The sequence below is a fragment of the Cylas formicarius genome, unplaced genomic scaffold (genome assembly GCF_029955315.1).
Source record: "Cylas formicarius isolate icCylForm1 unplaced genomic scaffold, icCylForm1.1 PGA_scaffold_10__41_contigs__length_53128322, whole genome shotgun sequence".
In the NCBI taxonomy this organism is placed as follows: Eukaryota; Metazoa; Arthropoda; class Insecta; order Coleoptera; family Brentidae; genus Cylas; species Cylas formicarius.
The window spans coordinates 19,394,000-19,413,327 of record NW_026844214.1 but is presented as its reverse complement, the minus strand read 5'-3'; the positions used below and the strand labels follow the sequence as shown (position 1 = coordinate 19,413,327).

The following is a 19,328-nucleotide window of genomic DNA, read 5'->3' as shown; positions in this document are numbered from 1 at the left end:
ATTCTCGACACAATTTCACGTTTGTAGTGAATCTCCAAGAAATTACTCCAACCAATGGCGAACTACACGAACTGAATATGTTGTTGCAGTATAGTTGTGCCAGCCCATTAATTATTTAATCTTCAAAAAATTAAAGATTTAAAGCAGGTATAGCGGGTAAGACCCAAATATATGATAAATTTATTTCGCCAGAAGACAGAAAGGCAGAACGACCTTGGAAAAAACATTCCTTGCAGATCTGTTTGTGTAATTGTGCGCCCAAGAATATTTTTAATTTTAGTCTTTTGTAAATAAATATCTCTAATTTTTTTTAATTGTCATAAACATTTTTTGTGCTAGTGTATTCTCATTATAGCCAGCTATCACGGTAACAAATGAATGGCATTGATTCAACATTCTTAGTATTCTTCAAATTTACGAGAGAGCCGCCTATCTATAAAATAATGAAAATGAATTAGTGCATAAGATGTCAAAAATTCGGCAAGATATATATTATATAAAATATTTTCTCTAGTAAATCATGAACTCGAAACTTTTGTTCTAAAGCTGCAATACAGTAAAAGTTGTATTTCTCAATTAAACAGTTTATATTTTATAATATTGTAAAACCAAACATAATTGAATATTTTTTTAAATTTATTATCACGTCAGCAAATCAGTCATAAAATGGCAAAAGTATTACTGCGATCAAGTAAAATACGCGAATATTAATGGATTAATGGTTACCTCCCAACCCTACGTCTCATGAAATTTATAAAAAAATTTCCCACAATTTTTGTCTTTACAAATTCAGTGCAACCACCACTGTCAAGAAAAACAATCTAACTATTTCATATCACAATTTGGATAGCAACTTTTTGACCGCATCGCAAACAACAAAACCATTTTACAAGCGGCAAAAACCAAAATTGAGCACATTATTTAATTTTAATCGCATATTTCGCCCGACAATAGCCACAATGGCCTTTTTAAACCGGCTTTTGTGCTGAGTAATAAGCGAACTCGAGTGGTCGCGCATTTTGTCCGAAGCTATCAGCGGATCTTCTGGCGACATCTATCGGGTTAACAGAGGGTTGAATTTACACACGCAGTGCGAGAGATGCCGCCACATACACTGCCAGAGGCTTAAAAATAATCAGATTGAATAGTTTGAACGATCCAAGAGGAAACGAAGTCATAGACCTGCGCTGGTATATGAAATTTGTGGAATCCATCAGTAAGAAAATATAGAAATGCTATCAAACTATCTTTTTCATCCAAATAATATTTTATGCTGTACAGGCTTTTCCAAATGGGAAAAATTCGTCTTTCCAATAAAACTGTCCTAGATATGTAGATAACTATTTAGTTTCGAACACTACAAAAAAATGAAAAGGAAAAATTGTTAATGAAGGGACAAAAAATTCATTTTTACAAATTTATTTAAATAAACAAACGAGAAAAATTCTGACACAGAGTTAATTTTCTTATTAGATAAAAATGTCTCAGGATATATTTTGGACATTTTAATAGACCAAAAGACGATTGTATTGACGTGAACCAGCAAAAATTGGTGATATTTTAAAATACGTATTTATGATTATTATTCTGGAAATGTCCGAAGTGATTCGGATCCGTGGGAAACGAAAATGACAAGGTAAAATGACAATTTCCGTAAGCTAGATGGTTATACAATTATTATTATTAACTTCAAACTTCGATTTGTTTGTAGCAACATATTTTAAAAAAATATTAAGCTATTTTTTTTAAGATTTCCCTAAGCAATAAGGAGTCTGAGGATTTTGTGCAATAAAAACTGTCCAGGTGTCGCTGATTTGTCCCCAGGCAACAGTGTTATGGGAAATCGTTGAGCATCCTAAATAATAATAAACATTTTTCGAAGGAACTTAAAGACGTTTTTCTATTTCCTTCTGTAAAATGCCCAATTATGCACCGATCTAGCCTGTGGAAAGTGACATTTTCCTAAGTCAGTTTCGTTTCCGAATCTGCGAATCACTGCAGATATTTCCGGGATATTACCACACGGGTTTTGGAGGCATCTGATGTTTTCGGAAATATTTTATATTAATATACCCAATTCTAACGATCATTTTAGCAAATGTTCTTGTGTTGTTTTGCAAAAATTAACAATTGTAGAAAAAGTATCATGTGTAACACGTTTGGTAAACTTTTTAAGTAACTCGTTTATTAAGCATTCACCCCAATGTGCTCCGCTAGTGCCAAATAAACTCGTGACTCACATGACTTTTGCTATACTTGTTGCATAATGTACTATTTTATTGAATTTTAATCAGGTCTTGAAATTTGGCGGGCTTCTCGGTTTATAGTACCACCTCCAAAATGAAAAGACCAATTTAGCGGAGTGCCTTATAGTTGAAATTTCGATGCAAACTCTCTTACTAAAGTTGATGAGGATATTCTTTTTGCACCACTGAGTTAATTGCTAAAAAACTTAATATTAAAAACCGTGCATGGATATTTAGTACCGACCTAAAATCACGGAGTTCCTGTGAGAATATATTCTAAAACAAAATTATCGTTCCAGAAATATTTGATAATTTTTTCGGGTCCTATTCGAAATGCAGAATTGTTACACTTTGCACAAAGATTTTGAATGGTGCGACTGTAATATTACAGAAAACAAATGCGTGATGGTAGTTATCAAATTGTGATTTCGTCTCTAGAGACACTAGGTTTTAGTTATCATATAATTTCCAATAAAATCGCCTAAACGGTTACATTTTCCCATGGACCACTGGCATTCAAGATTATACCCTTTACTTTGACGGTGTGGTTAGTATTTAGTAAAGTGTTTTTTAAGTACTTTTTAATCCAGTTGTATAATTTTAATTTTCGGGTTGACGTTCAACCATTCAAATTAACAGTGAAAAATAACGAAGGTTCAGCGCTGGGCCTTATAAATGATAATAAATTAAAATGGTCCATGCATAGTGGAGAAACTACATTTCAGATAAAACGAAACCCATTATCGATAGTGGCCTTTTAAAAGTAATTTTAGCACTGCTCAAGTGCTTCAGGTGAGAATTTTCACACTGTTATTTAATTATGTTAAATTAACGCACACAAGGTCGTACGATGAACTTAATATTCCTTGGTATTTGAGTTACAACACTATAAATTAATTTACAAAATATTAAGAAAAATACAAACATGTAATGTAACTATCATAATGACTAACGATGTGATTACAATACTTACTAGATTTATAATTAAAATTTATCAAAATATCAAATTAATAACCCCTCTCTGCTAGTTATGAATATCGCTCCAGAAAACTTAAGAGTTATTTAAAACCTTGGCCTGCTTTTTTCTTAAATTGAAATATATTTATCAATTGTTACACATAAGTAAATATGTACAAGACTGTAAGAAATATTTATAAGTATTCTCGTGGTCAGAGCCATGCAGCGGTGCTAAATTAATTTGTTGTTATGTATTATGAAGGGCTTCTAAATCTATTATTTCTTCTTCTTATACTGACCAATGCTAATTAGTAATTAATTTTCCTAATATATCTTTATAAGGTTGTTTTCTTTTTTCGCTATACAAATTGTCTTCTGTCTCAGCATTCTTCCAAGCGTTTATAAAACATTATTTGAGAGGCAAAACTAAAACTTGACACATTAACATAAGTACGTTACTAAAGTTCAAAGGATATAAAAACTCTGTATTTGTGTCCATATAAAAAATATATTTTCTGTTAGTACGAATGAATTCTTTATTATACGTCAATATCTTCAAGAAAACTTCTTGGTGCCTTATAAACCTTAATCAGAAATCATCAAAAAAGTAACAACATATAACTGTGTTTCCGGAAGCAAAAATAATTGTATTTTCTTTAACAGAATGTTATTGGCCTCGATACGAAACGTTGACCTACCCTGAATTTCTTACCGATTTTGGGATCCCAGTGGTTAGATTCGAATTTGAAACACTAACCAAAACTTTCAGGAAGCATTTAAAAAATAATTTGCTTATTTTTTTAACTGAAAACTTGAGGCTTTTTGAGAAACTGTATTATTGAGCATGGATGGCTCAAATTCGTCTTCCAGCTTTTTAAAATCACGTATTCTAAAGGAGACTTTGTGCGTTTTTCTACTTCCTGCTCAAATTGATATCTAATCAATATTTTGAAAATGAGTTTCAAATTTTCATCTTAAGCTAAGAAAACAGTTATTGTTTATTGCATAAATAATTTTGTCTACTCCTTACTCTAAAATACCCAATTATGCAGTGATCTACTACGATCGGAAGCCTATTCGGACATTTCCGGTACTTTAGTTATGGGTTCGGGAGCGATCGGGTGAATTCGGTACTATTTAGCCATCGATGGAAATTGGACGTTTGATTTGGTAACCCTGCATTCATTAAAAATTTTGAGTTCACATTATTGTACAACGCCGGCGCCAGGTAGAAGCAGTTTTCCAATATATTCTTGTTTATTCATTATTTTAGAGGTTAGGTGAATTAAAAGATTTTATGAAAAACACAATTTTCAAAAAATAAAAAAATACCTATTTGAGTTATTACTAGGACGACTAACCAAAACCAATTTTTTTTCATCGATGTTACTTTTCACTCATTATATACATTACTAGACGATTCTTGCTGGTATACTCTTTTTTTATAAAGCGTGCATTCTATACAACTCAAAAGTGTTTATTCCACTGTCGTGAAGACTTTGCTTTGCTAAAGTGTCTTAAACGCTTATCATATCTAATGTATCATTGAATTTGGAGGGCAGGAAAAATAGATAAATCACTTTTAGTAGCTTAGCATAACCAACACAACCTTGTGCCTAATGTATTTTTCAATAACATAAATAAAACGTCTATTCAACGGGACCCTTTTGGTTTAAAAGCGCATGTGTTCGCAATTTAATTTTGGTTAGTTTTGGTTAATACCAAAAACGTAATCAATCCAATAAGTTGCTGTTAATTAATAACAATTTTAGAGTCTAAGACTAAATTGTTATCACTTTTTAAAACCCTATGAAAATAGGCTGATCTCAATCTTGATCAATGAATGGCCAAATTAGATTTTATGACTTAACCATTGTCGATAAAGTAATAAATGAATTATCAGCATTAGCAAATCTATCAAGAAGTTAAATAAGTAGAGCTTTTCGCTACTTTCGTCCTATAGATGGTAATATCTAATCTAGACCCCTATTTTATACCCAATAATTTGTTTAGGACAGAAACTTTTGTAAATTTAAATGGACCTTAATTTTTTTCCTAATAACTAAAACTGAGCTGGATTCAAAATGTTTATTATAATTATTATAAAGCTTAATGACACAATGAAACACTACACGATCTAGGTAAGTTGGTAAAGGATATTTGAAATCCCTAAATACAACCATTGCAAGTAAAAATTGAAATAGGTAATTAGTTCGGAGCTATTTCAACGCAAATATTTTTTCCGGTATTCGATCAAACTTTCTCAAACCATAAACGATTGGGCACAGCTGTTCTGGATTTTTTGTAATCTGTATTTATCAGCAACGTATAAGAATGCACAGTCTAATGGAAAACAGTATGTATAAGCCTAATTACATAAATTAGAAATGTGGCCACTATATCTCAATTGACCATCATTTTCACTCTAAAGCTTTTTGCTTCATTTGTAATTTTAAAATCTTCATTTTCCAATTGAATTTAGCAAATAGCATAATTTGCGTTTTTTGGAATTTAGCTTAGGATTTTGTTTTTTACTATATTGAGAAAGACTTTTAAGATCTAAACTAAGATTAGCTTCGACGTTATCATATAAATGAAATGAATTTGAGAAAATTTGACGTCATTAGACAAATCCAATGTTACCCAAATCTGATATAGCGATATTAGTTCTGACGAACTCTGAGTATTATTTAAAAACGACTGGAAAAAAAAGATCAGTGAAACCAAAGTTTAGCGCACAATAGCTCGTGATTCCAGTATCGTTGAAACATTTTCATACAATGTTTTTATTATTAGATAATTAATTTGCAGTACAACAGTAAGGATGCTATGTTTTGGTAGAAAAACTTACCGGTTTGATGGAATTATATTATGACTAGTTGTATACGAAAGTACTTGCTCATGAACAACCTTCTCCAACACCTTGCTAAGCACAGGTAATATGCTGATTGGTCTCAGATCATTGGCGCCGGGTGGAGAAGCAACCTTCGGAATAGGAAAACTATGGCTGTTTTCCATATGGATGGAAAGTATCCAGTTTCTAAACAAACATTTATGATATAAGTAATGTGATTAAGTATGACCGGGGGACACAGTCTAACCATAAGTAAAGCAACAGCGTCACATCCGGAAGTATTTGATTTAATCTGTTTATCAAAAATAGAGTTACTTATCCTATTGGACTTATAAAATTCAATCAACTCAGTATCCGCGCTGGTATTCGAAAAAGTAGAAAAGAAATATTTGTTGATAATTTGTGGATCTTGCAAATTTGGTGGTAATGCTCGCTTAGTTCTTGAGATGATATTTATTCTTTTTAACAACAAATTTTAAATATGCAGTTTTTTCACGTCTGAAGGACGACAAAGCGTAGTTACGTATACTTCTGTATCTATTCCAGTTTTCGCCAGTTTTGTTTTTTTTTTTTGTATTTTTGAAATACTCTATCTCTCTCTTTTCTTATCTGGTTTACTGCATCCGCAAGCCATGGCGCTAAGGGTTTGTTCAACTTAACTGTGTTAACCGGGGCATAAATGTCAAAAAGGGCTACAATATTTCCGCTTAAAAACTTAATATTTTCCTCAATGTTATTAACATAATAAACGTTGTCCCAGTTAATAGTCCGCATTTCCCGAATGTATTCGTCCTCTCCAAAGTATTTAAAAGACCATAAAGTGTACAATTTTTGCTTGGACTCGGTCGACTCCAAATATAACTCACCAAAAACTATGTCATGATCTGAGAAGAAATCTATATTAATTTCACCGCAGTTTTTTACCAACTGCAAATTAGTTAATAAAATAGGGTCGACGAGTTTTGAAGTCGATCGTGTGACCCTAGTTGGGTTATTTATAATCTGACTCATATGATAGGTATCAAAACATTCTGAAAGGGTACAGCAAGTCAACATTTATATCACCGGTAGCAATAATATAATCGAATGAAGGTGATATTTCAGACATAATCATAGTTTGCGACTGATTCATTTGCACTACACAATGTCGTTAACCGGTAACACAATGCAACAAGTCACTTACAACTTTTAACTTGCTCTTTTGGAAGTACACTGCTATGCCACCTCCACGTCTGACGACACGGATTAAACTATAGCCATCTATATTAACAACAGTTGTGGGTATATGAGCTTTTAAGTTATTTTGAGATACACAAAAATGTTAAATTTATTTTCGCGACGCGAGCATTAGCATTTAAATGTCTAACTTTCAAACGTTTATAATTGGAGTGTATGGTCATGGTCACATAATTAAAATAAAAATAAAATTCACCGAAAAATTGTATTAGATTAAATTTTTGCGTTAGTCAGAGTGGTTCAATACAGTGCCAATGTGGGCACTATCTCTTATGCTGATTGGACGGTCATCTTCACTTTTCCTAACAAATATTGCTCCATTACGGTTCCAAACATATTTGTAGCCCTTCTCTTTGCATTTCATAGATTCCCAATGTACATAAAATTAAGACAAAGAAAAACTCTAGTAGTACAAAGTATTCCACAGAACCAACTGTTGCGGTTCAGTAGTCTGAAACTATACACTAACTATTCTCAATATGTAACGAAACTCTGCAAATTTACCAAGTTTAGTTGAATATTTTGATTGGTAGTTCGAAAATAAAATCATTTAAATAGAAAAAGAAAAATTGTTCATTAACGGCCTGATATTTGTTAGATTAATTTTTTTAATGGCCTTTTTCCTGCGTATGGGAATAAAATAGACTTGTACAAGATCACATCATGCATCATGCATCCTCATCCTTCGAATGCACGGCCAGCTTAATAAGAAAATGGCGCTTGCAGGAGTCAACACATACTCGCTTTATCGATTTGAAAAAAAAAAACTGTCTGCACAATAGAAAACTTCGTTACAGTTCCAGCCAACTTCGACGCCGAAAAGTACTCAAAATAATTACCTGGCCGATAGTACACATTTAATACTCCAGACAGGATTGAAAGAGAAAGAAATAAATTGCAACATGGACGCGGCCCCCAACGCACTTTGTTAAAGAGATCCATTATTTATTACCGGGAGGCGAACAATGCAAAAAGTATGTCCGGTATAATACCCCTCCCAACCTCCCCACGGGGAGCCGAATGCAATCCACAGTCGACGTTGTTGCTGCAATATATTGCACCGAATTTATATAAGTCGAAAACGGATCGTTGTTAACGGAGGCGATTGTTCAATTGTTGGGCATGCTTTCACATTTTGTTGGAACATTTTTATCAGATCGCTGACATCTCTTACTTACTTACTGTTCAAAGTAGAAAAGATTATCTTCTATATACACTATTCACCAACTAAAGTTTCAAGCACGGCCCATACTAGTTCCTTTCGTTCTACAGAGGCTATATGGCATAACATAATATTATTACCTATGATAAAACTTCGAGGGATGGAACTATCCCGTGCGACCGTTCGGAGCCGTTTCGGCACCAATAATTAAAGGAAAAGACGTTTTAAATAAAATTAAGTTGAAAATATGTGAGGATAATTATATTAAATATATAAAAAAATTAGTCAAAAAAATATATACATAAGATAAAAATTACAAAATTTGCGAACTAAATATGAAATATTTTAAAATAGTAGGCGACCTTTTAAAAGATCTATTTCTTTCAACAAGACTTCTTACCAACCTCAATACTCTCTCATAGGCCTGTGCATATTTCGGAAGTTAAAGGGTTCACTTTGAATCATTTTTATGGTATCAATAATACTTGGATTTGTCATTTCTAACTCACTTTGCACTCTTCTGTTAGCAATTCAAATTCCACATAATGGCGGCTGTCCCGCGTTTCCTCTTCTTGTAGGTCTGCTAAGATAGTTATACTAAAAACAATTTTATAGGTCCTGAAGTTTACCAGGAAGCCTTCATTGTAAAGTCGGCATCACTGTTATAACGTTATTTTAGTCTCATAGTTTTGCAGATTTGGCACAAATGAAAGAACACCCTTGACAAGTACTAGAAGCAGCTATTTTGAATTCACATATAGTTCTTCTGGGATTTAATCCTGGTTTCATAGCTGTGATCATTCTAATTAAGTTGCTATCTGTGACTTTCATCTTGTTTGCTAAAATCCCACATAAAATTGGAATGACTTTTATATATACTGCTGCTGATATTACATAGACGCAAGTAGCCGGTTTTTAGACTAACAATATTCTCACGACCCTCCTTCCGTGGCTTAGCAGGTCTGATATGAACTTAGCCGATGGACTTCTAAAAAATGTCTTGCCCTGTCCTTAACTTACCACTGCTGAAATTATTTTTCCTCTCAATTTGTGAAAACTTATTTTGCAATGTGTTTAGCAACATCATAAAGGAGTTTTGAACCAATCATGACACTTTATAAGCCCTCACGGGCTATTTCGTAAACACTTTGGTTATCTTCTCTGGTATTCATGATAGCATCACTTTGTTCTCACTTGTTATCTCATTTAAATGCGCAGCTTTCAAATTCCCCAATTTGTTAAAAGCAATGGCCTTAAGCCAACAAATTTGCGATAAACGCAATTTAAGTTTGATTTCACACGGGCGCGTAATAGAGAAGTGACTGAAGAAGTTTACCATGCTTTTTCTACAACACTTAGATTTTGAGTACATTTTTGCAAAACAGCAAGAATACACGAGTGACGTATGACGTGTCATAATTGACATTCATCAACACAACATCCGTGACGATCGCTTATAAATAAGTTACTAAAGTAGCGGAAATATCCGAAGTGGTTCGTAACTGTGGGCGACATCTTAAAACCAAATTGCTTTCAAATAATCGTTACTGGGCAGAGCAAGCTCGTCGCAAGTAGCGCGAAACAGCTTTTTATTTCCAAAAGAAGCCGCTTCGCTGTTTCTTGTCTTAGATTAACGCTTTGTTTTTCTATCGTACCACTAAGGGATTTTCGCAAAATCGATGAAGTTTTATTGTGCATAGACCCTGTAAATTTGTACAATTAATAGCGATTGCTTCCAATTTGAAGATTATAAATGTGGGTTCGGTCTTATAGTTTTCTGCTAACTTTGAAGTCGGTAGCTGCAAATTTGGCGCACTTATTACTTTATTTAATATTGCGCAGAATTTCGCGAATACCATTTACAATAGTTAAAAACTTCAGATACAAAAGTTTTAGGTGTCTATACGGTCTATATTGTCATGTAAAAGAAACTAACATCTAAAACACAGATTTTAAATTATTGCCAATTTTCAATTTTCATTTTTTTGGAATTTGCGGCGCACTCTGTATATTTTTGAAAAATTGTCGAGAATAAAATTTATGGAGTCGGTTCAAGAATTTTTTCGATCAACGGGTTTTGAAAAATGGTCTTTTATGTAGACAATTGCACATGCGATTTTTATTTTTTTTTAAATACTACCCTACCTCCCAGCCCCCCATTTTCAATAGGGAAAGCTGCATATATGTGCCAAATATGAAGTCGATTGCTTCAAATTTCGGACTTTTATCGTGTTTCATAGCAATGTTAAAAAAGCAGTCGAAAATCGCGAAAAATATAAAGATGAATGCCAGGCGTCGGATCGAGGCCGTTTATTATAAGCTCATGTATCTTGTGGAGGGTTAACAGGAGGCAAATTTCAATTTTTTAGCTCTAACGGTTCTAAAGTTATTCAGGAAAAACCAAAAGACTAGAACGGAGAAAGGACAGACAAACAAAATTTTTTTTTCGACGCTGAATTTTTACACGAGCGTAGATACTTTCAAATATTCGATTTTTCAAAAGTACTTAATAAGGGTCTTGATCGGTGCATATTTGCTTGATCGGTGCATATTTTGGACTAAGGATTAGCAAAATATATTTCATGCAAGTGAAAAAATATTTTTTATATACTTGTACAAAATCCAAAGAACATGTGTAGAACGGATGAAGTAACAGTGACGAGGATTTAAAATTGTAAATGTATATTAAAAATGGCCGACTGACCTGCTGGGCCATTTTTTCCAGTATTACCCAATGAACGTTTAATAACATTATTACCAAAACAAAAAATCAAAATTTCTATGAGGCATTGATATCCCTGAGAGACAAGAAATCAGACAAACACCTTCGCAGACCCTACTGTTTTCAAATTCTATAAATAAAAAAAAAAACTTAAACACCATCGTTTCAAATTAGGCGGCGGAAAACGTCCATCGCGCGTAGCTAATGCGTGTGAGATGACCCACCAAATTCGTACAAAGGGAAAGACTAATTACACGGTTTCAGACTCTTTCAATAAGAGAGCGGCAAAGCCGTAAATAAGAAAGGACAAAGAGTTGAAAATCCTCTAGAAAACAGATCCAAAACTGCCAGCAGTTTAAACAGAGGCGACCGCAAAAACCAGGACCCCCATCAGTCCTGTTTTGCCGCAAAAACCCCGTTCCGAAAGTAAAAAACGGAGTTTCGGAGTGAGAGAGAGGCGCGGCCATTGAAACTCGAATGTATTTTTAAAGCCGGATCAAGAGAGTGTTTTTTAAGCGCCTGCCTCGCGCTGTTCCCCCACTCGAAAAAACGGCCGTGCACGAAGCGCCGCCCCCATCGTTGTCATTGGTCGGAAAAAGTTTACAGCGCCGCATCTCATTAAGGAGACTTTAGAATTTTACTGGGCTCGAATTTCCAGCCCTAATAAATCAAGCAGGCCGGGGTATGGGTTGATGTGCTCCTGCCCGCCGCCGCCGCCGCGGTTTGCTTATTGGGATCAGAATCGCTTGGCCCCCGGAGTCCAAGGCCCACTCCGTCACTGCAAGCCGGACGTTTTGCTACGAGCCCGGCGCGATTGTTGTTAACAAAGGTTGTCTTGTAATGGAAATGAATTGGAGGTTATTAAGGTACACAAAAAAGTCGATTTGCCGTCCGTTGTCGATATAATGCGCTTGCGGATATCAGCGCATTTTATCAGGTCATGTTGGACGGAGTAGCGCTTTTGGTTGCTAATACTACTTGAAGGTGCATTTTGCTTGGGTCATCGGGAAAAATTACAGTTCCGTCGCTTGTAAATGTGCAATTAAATATAAAACCAAAGAATGCGACCTGTACAATATTGCACAGCGGGTTTCATGATTGAGAACAAAGCAAGCTAGTGAAAAAAGGAGAATTAAATGCTAAAAACTTATTTTTTCACAAGTATTCAAATCGAAGAGGGATAATAGATACTATTGATAAAGACTCCCGCTATAACCGGCTACATGGGTATAAAAAACTGATAAATAATTTTGATAAACGACATTTTAATGGCGAGCTTGATTCGGCATGAGCGAAGCAAGTTCTTAATATACGAGAGACTGAAGAAATTTACCAACGTGTTACATGTACGATAATTAAGTCCGCAACTAAAGTATCATTACTTCAAATGTCTGTCAAAAGTCGGCGTTGAAAATATTAAATTTGTGTGCAGCATTTTAAACAGTTGATTGAAATGAAATTTATACGATATTAAGGTAGGTCTAAGTCTTAACTTTATTTTGGCAGTAGCAACGCTGCGGAGCGAGTGCTTAAAAAAGAAGTTTTAGATATATGTTACATATGTATTATACTTTTTCTACGGCCATTAGTTTTTGGATATTTCTTTGTAAAACATCAAGAATACATCTTATTTATGATATGTGTTGATCCTATTCGTAAAAAATTTAGTGCACCAATAAGATTTTTTTTCATAAAAATATAGTGATATCATAGTTCTATATATATTTTTCCTATCATAAAATATTGAATAACGAAAATTTAGTTTTTAGAAATTTTCAAAAAAAGTACTATTACAGCGGTTTTTATTGTTATTTGGTTGCCTTCTTGGTGTAGACTTTTTTCTAAAGTTTGCAGGAATATAAAAATTAAATTGTAAGGGCAAGGATAATCAGAATATAAAGTATCGGTAAGGCAACGTATTTTGCGTATTCCTAGCAGTTTCTGACTTGCTTGACTTGACTAGTTGAGTTGCGAAAACGCTCAACTAGAACAAGTGAAGTCAAAATTCTACTTCAATTCAAGTTAAGTCAATATTATGTTAACGTAATTTTGTCTTCGATTGTTCTAGCCAACTGCCTTCCCCATACGCCGCCAGCTGCCACTATTTCTCACTAAAAGCTGATTTAAGGTCTCCCGCATTTTAAAGGCGAATATAACACAATCATTGACAGCTTTATCATTTGTAAAAAAGAATTTCAATAGTTTTGAGACCCATATTATAGTAGTAAGAGCTGGATTATATGAACCCATGAAAAAAATATAAATTGGCAAACCAGCAACAGTTTTCGAGCACTAGAACCACCACACTAGAACACTATGCAAGATTCGTAATAAAACAATTACGATTCACTCGAACAGACAAACGGCAATAAAAACCAGAGTTAACATGCTACACTAAGGAGCTACTATCGAAGCTGTGGATTCTAATCGGAGAGACAAACCTAGATAAAGTGCTATGAAGAGAAAACGCGCGGCACGTACGGCTCAATTCAATTTAAAGTTTGAAAGATAAAATGTGAAAAAAAATAATTTATGTCGAAATAGTTTTAAATTTTTTTTTGATTAAAATATAACTAAAGTGCTGTTATCCGTTACAAGCTACGCATTAATTTAAACCGCCCTGACAGTACTTTAGTACTTGAACACAAATAATAGATGGCATTCGTAACAGGATACGCGACCTTCCCCTCTATCTTATACTTTTTGGTGCTATACCTAGCGAGAGATTCACAAATGGGTCGTAGAGACGGATAGGCCAATTTCTAATTCTCCCAATTAGAACTATGAATTTAGATCTTATGGTTGTCACAGTCTATTGAGGTATTTTTGAATATTTTTTTTATGAAAAAAAGTCATATCATTGCAATTAATTTTTTAGAGTAGTTTGATGAAGAAATAAATGCTTTTTTCAGCGAGACCAAATTTGTTAAATCGTTTGGGAATTACCGTTTATTTAAAAAAAAAATTGAATCACCATTTTATATAAAGTATTAATCAACACACTCTCGAACAAAGCTTAACTTTAAACTTTAAACAATTAAGATGGCAGTTCCATCCCCTTGATGACGAATAGTTTCCTTTACATTTTCTTTTTTAAATTTAGAAAAGTCAAAGTATTTAGAAAAGTAATATATGTCGTTCCCGTCGGATAGCTGATTAAAACAGTAACTTAAAACTGAAGATCGTGCTGGGAAATAGGATATTCGTGCTGTGTCTACCTAAAACATTTTCTACACCGCACATTACCGTTTTTCCCTATATGAGCATTTTCTGTGTCTTGCTGTAACAGACTAACTTTTTGATTTAAAAAAATTGAAGGAAGTTTTATCAATTTTTTTTATTGGCTATCTTTTTTTTTCAAAAACGTATTTTCTGTCACTGTTAGATTCTCCGTCTTCCGTTACAACTCGTGATCTGTCAATTCAAATTTAAAATAATCATAAAACACATGATTAGAAATTAACGAGATCTTTTGAAGTTTACTTTATGCTTTGAATTGACGGTCCACAACGTTAATGTTGATTGAAAATAATATATAATAATAATTAATATATATTTTATGAACCCTAAGAAATACAATGATAATATGTTTTTATCGTCCACCTGTATGTATCCAAATTACATTTAAATTGGACAAAATTAACCGCCAAGACTTGATCATTACATTAAATATGTGATTATAAAGTTTTATAATTATTTAATATCTGGCCAAAAATAGCAATAGTGGAGGATCTCCACAACTTGTATACTGACATGAGTAGATATATGTATGCTTGGGGACATCCCCACTCCTCTCCCTTTTGTGGGCGTATCCTCCTTCCCCACGACTCTCTAGCTCCTCCGCCTTTACCCATAATCCCTTGAAACTGGTCTCCATTGGATAAGCAACCAGAAATGCGGTTTAATCAATCTCCCCACCTCTAGTTTGCGATGGCGGCGAAGCCAATCAGAGCCCAGATATTTTCCCACCCGTATGAAAAGCAATGGCGTCAATGAGACTTGATCATATTGTTCGCGTGACCATCTGCACCCTCTAGCGGTTCGAATGTAATTTAGTGTCCCCTCTTGGAATAAGATTTTCTTTAATAAGGTAACCCCACCTAGTGAATATTGACCAAAACATTTATTTTAAAAACATATAATTCTGCGAATGTGTACCCTCGCGGGTACAAACTGTACTTTTATTGCGCACAAAGGACAGGGGAAATAAAGACGAAAAGTGTTGGATTTCTTTTCTCGGAACTGGAAGCTGGCAGGCACCACCAATAATATCTGCAAAACAAAAAAGCTGGTTAAAATTTTCATTAATAAAGTAGGATATTAGAAACCGTATACCTTTTTAATTTACTAAGCCATCTACCGTGCGTTAACTTCATACATATTTCCGCATGCTTCTGTTTTAAGGTATCGTGAAATATTTGACTATTTATCTGGGAAAAGTTCATATGTCGAAAATATTATGTGTATGTGGCCGTGGTAGGCTTTCTTTGCTATTATAATTTTATTGTTATTATTTAATATTTACAAAATTAATTTATCTATCTTATTGATGATTTTAAGATATTGCAGTCAACTTTACTATTTCATCAATTTCTTTTATTTATTGCTGATCTTTGAGGATAGTGTACATACTTTTTTTTCGTAACTTATCTGTATCTACCCTTTAATTTCCTATCAAGCCATAAAGCAAACTCGAAAGGCATCTTAACTAAAAAGTCATATACTTTAAATCTCAACAACAATGAAATCTGGACGCTTATATTAAATACTGTAATACTCTTCTCTGCTAACGCTCTAGGAGACGCTATTTGAACCCTGTTCAAAGAAAAACTTCTACAGCCCAAATAACCTCTCTGAACCACACTTAAGCGCATCACTCTTTCACTGTCTTGCAGCCTTCAGATTAATATTCCGTACTAACTACGTATGCCATACACGAAACGTTCTCTTTTCTAATTTTTTTTCTATGCGCTACATTAACGAACAGGATCTAAACTTTTCTGTCTGTGTATTTTGTTAGCCACCTTAAAAAAAAATTAAAAAAAAAAGGTATGCGAACCCAGAGGATATTTTCCATATTTTTCACAAATGGTGACAACAATTAATGCAAGTATTATTTTTAATAATAATCCATCTTTCGCTATGACACGAAAACATCGACTTTTTAATTCTAATTTTTCTCATAGAGCTTCCCTTTAGTCTCTATCTGCTCTTTAACTAAATCCCCACCTTTTTGAAAAACCAACCTCTAAAAATAGTTAATTTTCTCTAATTTAAATTTGTACGTTTTCCGCAATATGTGTGAATATTTTCGCTAGAGCATTTAGTTACTTAGTACATGTCCTAATCAATATTTTAAAAATATAATTCTAATGATACGTGTTTACGATTTGAAGATAACGAAACATTCCCCAGTTTCATAAATGAGAGCTCACTGCCAAACTACCAAACATCACAGTACAAACTACCGTACTACGCCCCCCTGGACAAAATCAGGTCAGTCAGCGTCATTAATTCTACCTGCGTTAACGAATAGCGTATTGTTAATTAAGGTTTAATACGCAGAAAATTTAAGTAACAAATAATCGCAATGAAACTCACTAACATCATAAATTATTAAAAAAAAAAATTAGAACAGTTGGAATTTACTGGAGTAACCAATTTGGCACTAAAAATGGAAATTTTCGATACTCTACTAGGTGCCTACAATAAATTTTACTATTATTTTTAATGCAGAGACACAACGATTTTCTAGTTCTGAATTTGATCAGGGGTATATGACCATAGTTTACGCCGACTCTAAAAGGCATGCAGTCTATTGTTTTTGAACGCCCCATTTTGTGTATTATGTTCAAAACAGAGACTCTCTGGGCTTACGACTACAGCTACCAGCTACTACTTTCAATAATATTAACACAAAAAAAGTAGGTGGCATTTCTATAATACGTGCAAAGTTTATGTGAAACTGACTGGAAGACAGAGTAATGCACCAATATGTTACTAAACATATCTCGATAGAATTCCGTAAGAGCTTACCTCCAAGTTTCCTCATTTAGTCAGTCAAAGCATCAAATGGGAAATTCCAATCCAACATATGTAGTGGTGGAAATATATCAATCGCCTACGTTACCGAAGGTACCCGACTGAAGCTTCTGCGTCTTCTTTACCCCACATGCCTACTTAAAAAGATACTGGTCTAAGTCTCAATATTCCTGTTAAAAAAAAAGAGAGGTTCTATATTGCCACAAATATGTGTTTTCAAAATTTTACCTGAATGGTTCGTGACTCCTTATATATGCAGTGTTGGCAGCAATGTGGCGACGACTACGCTGAAACTTTCCATATCTCGTGTCCCCATGACTGGTCTGTTTCATATATCAAACCTCACCTCGCACGGGTTTGAACTTCCTTTAAAAAAAAAAAAAAAACAGGCAAGACTTATACTTATATCAAAGTAATACGAGGAACTTATATTTTATGCCAAAACTTATTTCATCACCTCCAAAGGGGAGTAGGGGGGTTCTAAAGTATGGTAGGTACATCTCTTTCATTTTTTAATTAAAAAAGTGACACAATTACGCGACGTAACTCGATCCGGATCGTTAACGCGTCTCAAGATGGGGGTTTAGAGATGCTGAGGTCATTAAATTGATTCACTATTACCAGTACATACTGAAACCCCCTTATTTCCAAAATAAAAAAAAAATTGTTAACTGTTAACACAACAAAAAAAACTATTTTCTCACCAATTATATTTCTGGGTCGTTTTCAGAATTTGTCCAACGTAAAATCCCAAGAGGATAGGGCCGCAATTTCGAAAAATGTTCATGTCTCCCCCACTTTGCATTTGTACAAGAAGCAGGGCCGGATTAACAGCAATTATATTCTTGTCAGTCAACATACAGCCGCCGATTGAATTCTCGGATTCTGCTTTACTAGTTGCCTTGGTCTGTCAAATATGTTACTTAAAAAATTGTATATTTTTTTTTTTTTACAAATAATATACCTTTCCTAAAATAATTCCGCCTTGGTCAAGTTGGACACGGCCACGTCTGTCCGCTTTGAAAAGCGCAGGCGTATGTATCTTCCAAAATGATCCAAGCAGGCCCGGATTGCCAGCAAATACACAACTCCCCGATTCAATTCTGAGATGTTGCTTCACGAGTTACCATGATCTGTCAAATATTTTAATTAAAAAAAAAAATCTATTATTTAGCAACAATATACCTTTTTAAAAATAATTTCGTCTTTTTTCAAGTTTAACAGGACACGTGTGTTCGTTTCAGTTGGACAAGGGCACGTCTGTCCGCTTTGAAAAGCGCGGCGTATGTATCTTCCAAAATGATCCAAATTGTTAACCTTTTTTTTGATTCCTCGTTCCCCGATTCAATTCTGAGATGTTGCTTCACGAGTTACCATGATCTGTCAAATATTTTAATTAAAAAAAAATCTATTATTTAGCAAAAATATACCTTTTTAAAAATAATTTCGTCTTTTTTCAAGTTCAACAGGACACGTGTGTTCGTTTCGAAAGGTTTCGTAGTCTGTAGCTCTGTCGAATTCTCCAAAATTCGTTAAACCTTCAGATATTTTCAAAATTTGTCCAACGCAGACTTCCACTCACGCAGTTTCAAAAACTTTCTGGTCTCCCCGCCATGCATTTGTACACGAAGCCGTTCTGGACTATCAGCAAACAGCACATCCGTCATTTTTCTTCTCGGATTCCGCTTGACGAGTTACATCGATCTGTCAAATATTTAATGTAAAACAATCATATCTATTACTTTTACCCAATATTAAGTACCTATTCAAAATTAGTAGCGCCTTTTCGAGTTCGAAAGGTTTCGTAGCCTATAGCCCTGCCGAAATGGCATTGCATTTGTACACGAAGCAGGGTCGGATTGTAAGCAAACAGCACCCCCGGTCACTTTTCTTCTCGGATTCTGCTTGACGAGTTACATCGATCTGTGGAATATTTAGCGTAAAAAAAAATTATCTATTACTTTTACCAAAAATGAAGTACCTTTTTTCTTTAAAACAGTTCGTCCTTTTCGAGTTTGAAAGGTTTCGTAGCCTATAGCCCTGCCGAAATGTCATTGCATTTGTACACGAAGCAGGGTCGGATTGTCAGCAAACACCACAAGCGTCACT

At 34.2% G+C, this 19,328-nt stretch overlaps 1 long non-coding RNA gene across 1 annotated transcript; it reads right to left on the bottom strand.

Moving 5' to 3' along the window:
- Positions 1–18,134: 18,134 nt before the first annotated feature.
- Positions 18,135–18,785, bottom strand: LOC132707520 (uncharacterized). The gene is made up of 3 exons (XR_009619744.1): positions 18,650–18,785; positions 18,405–18,599; positions 18,135–18,352 (listed from the first exon to the last, which is right to left on the bottom strand). It is a non-coding gene; the product is annotated as an uncharacterized LOC132707520 (long non-coding RNA).
- Between the last annotated feature and the right edge of the window lie 543 nt (positions 18,786–19,328).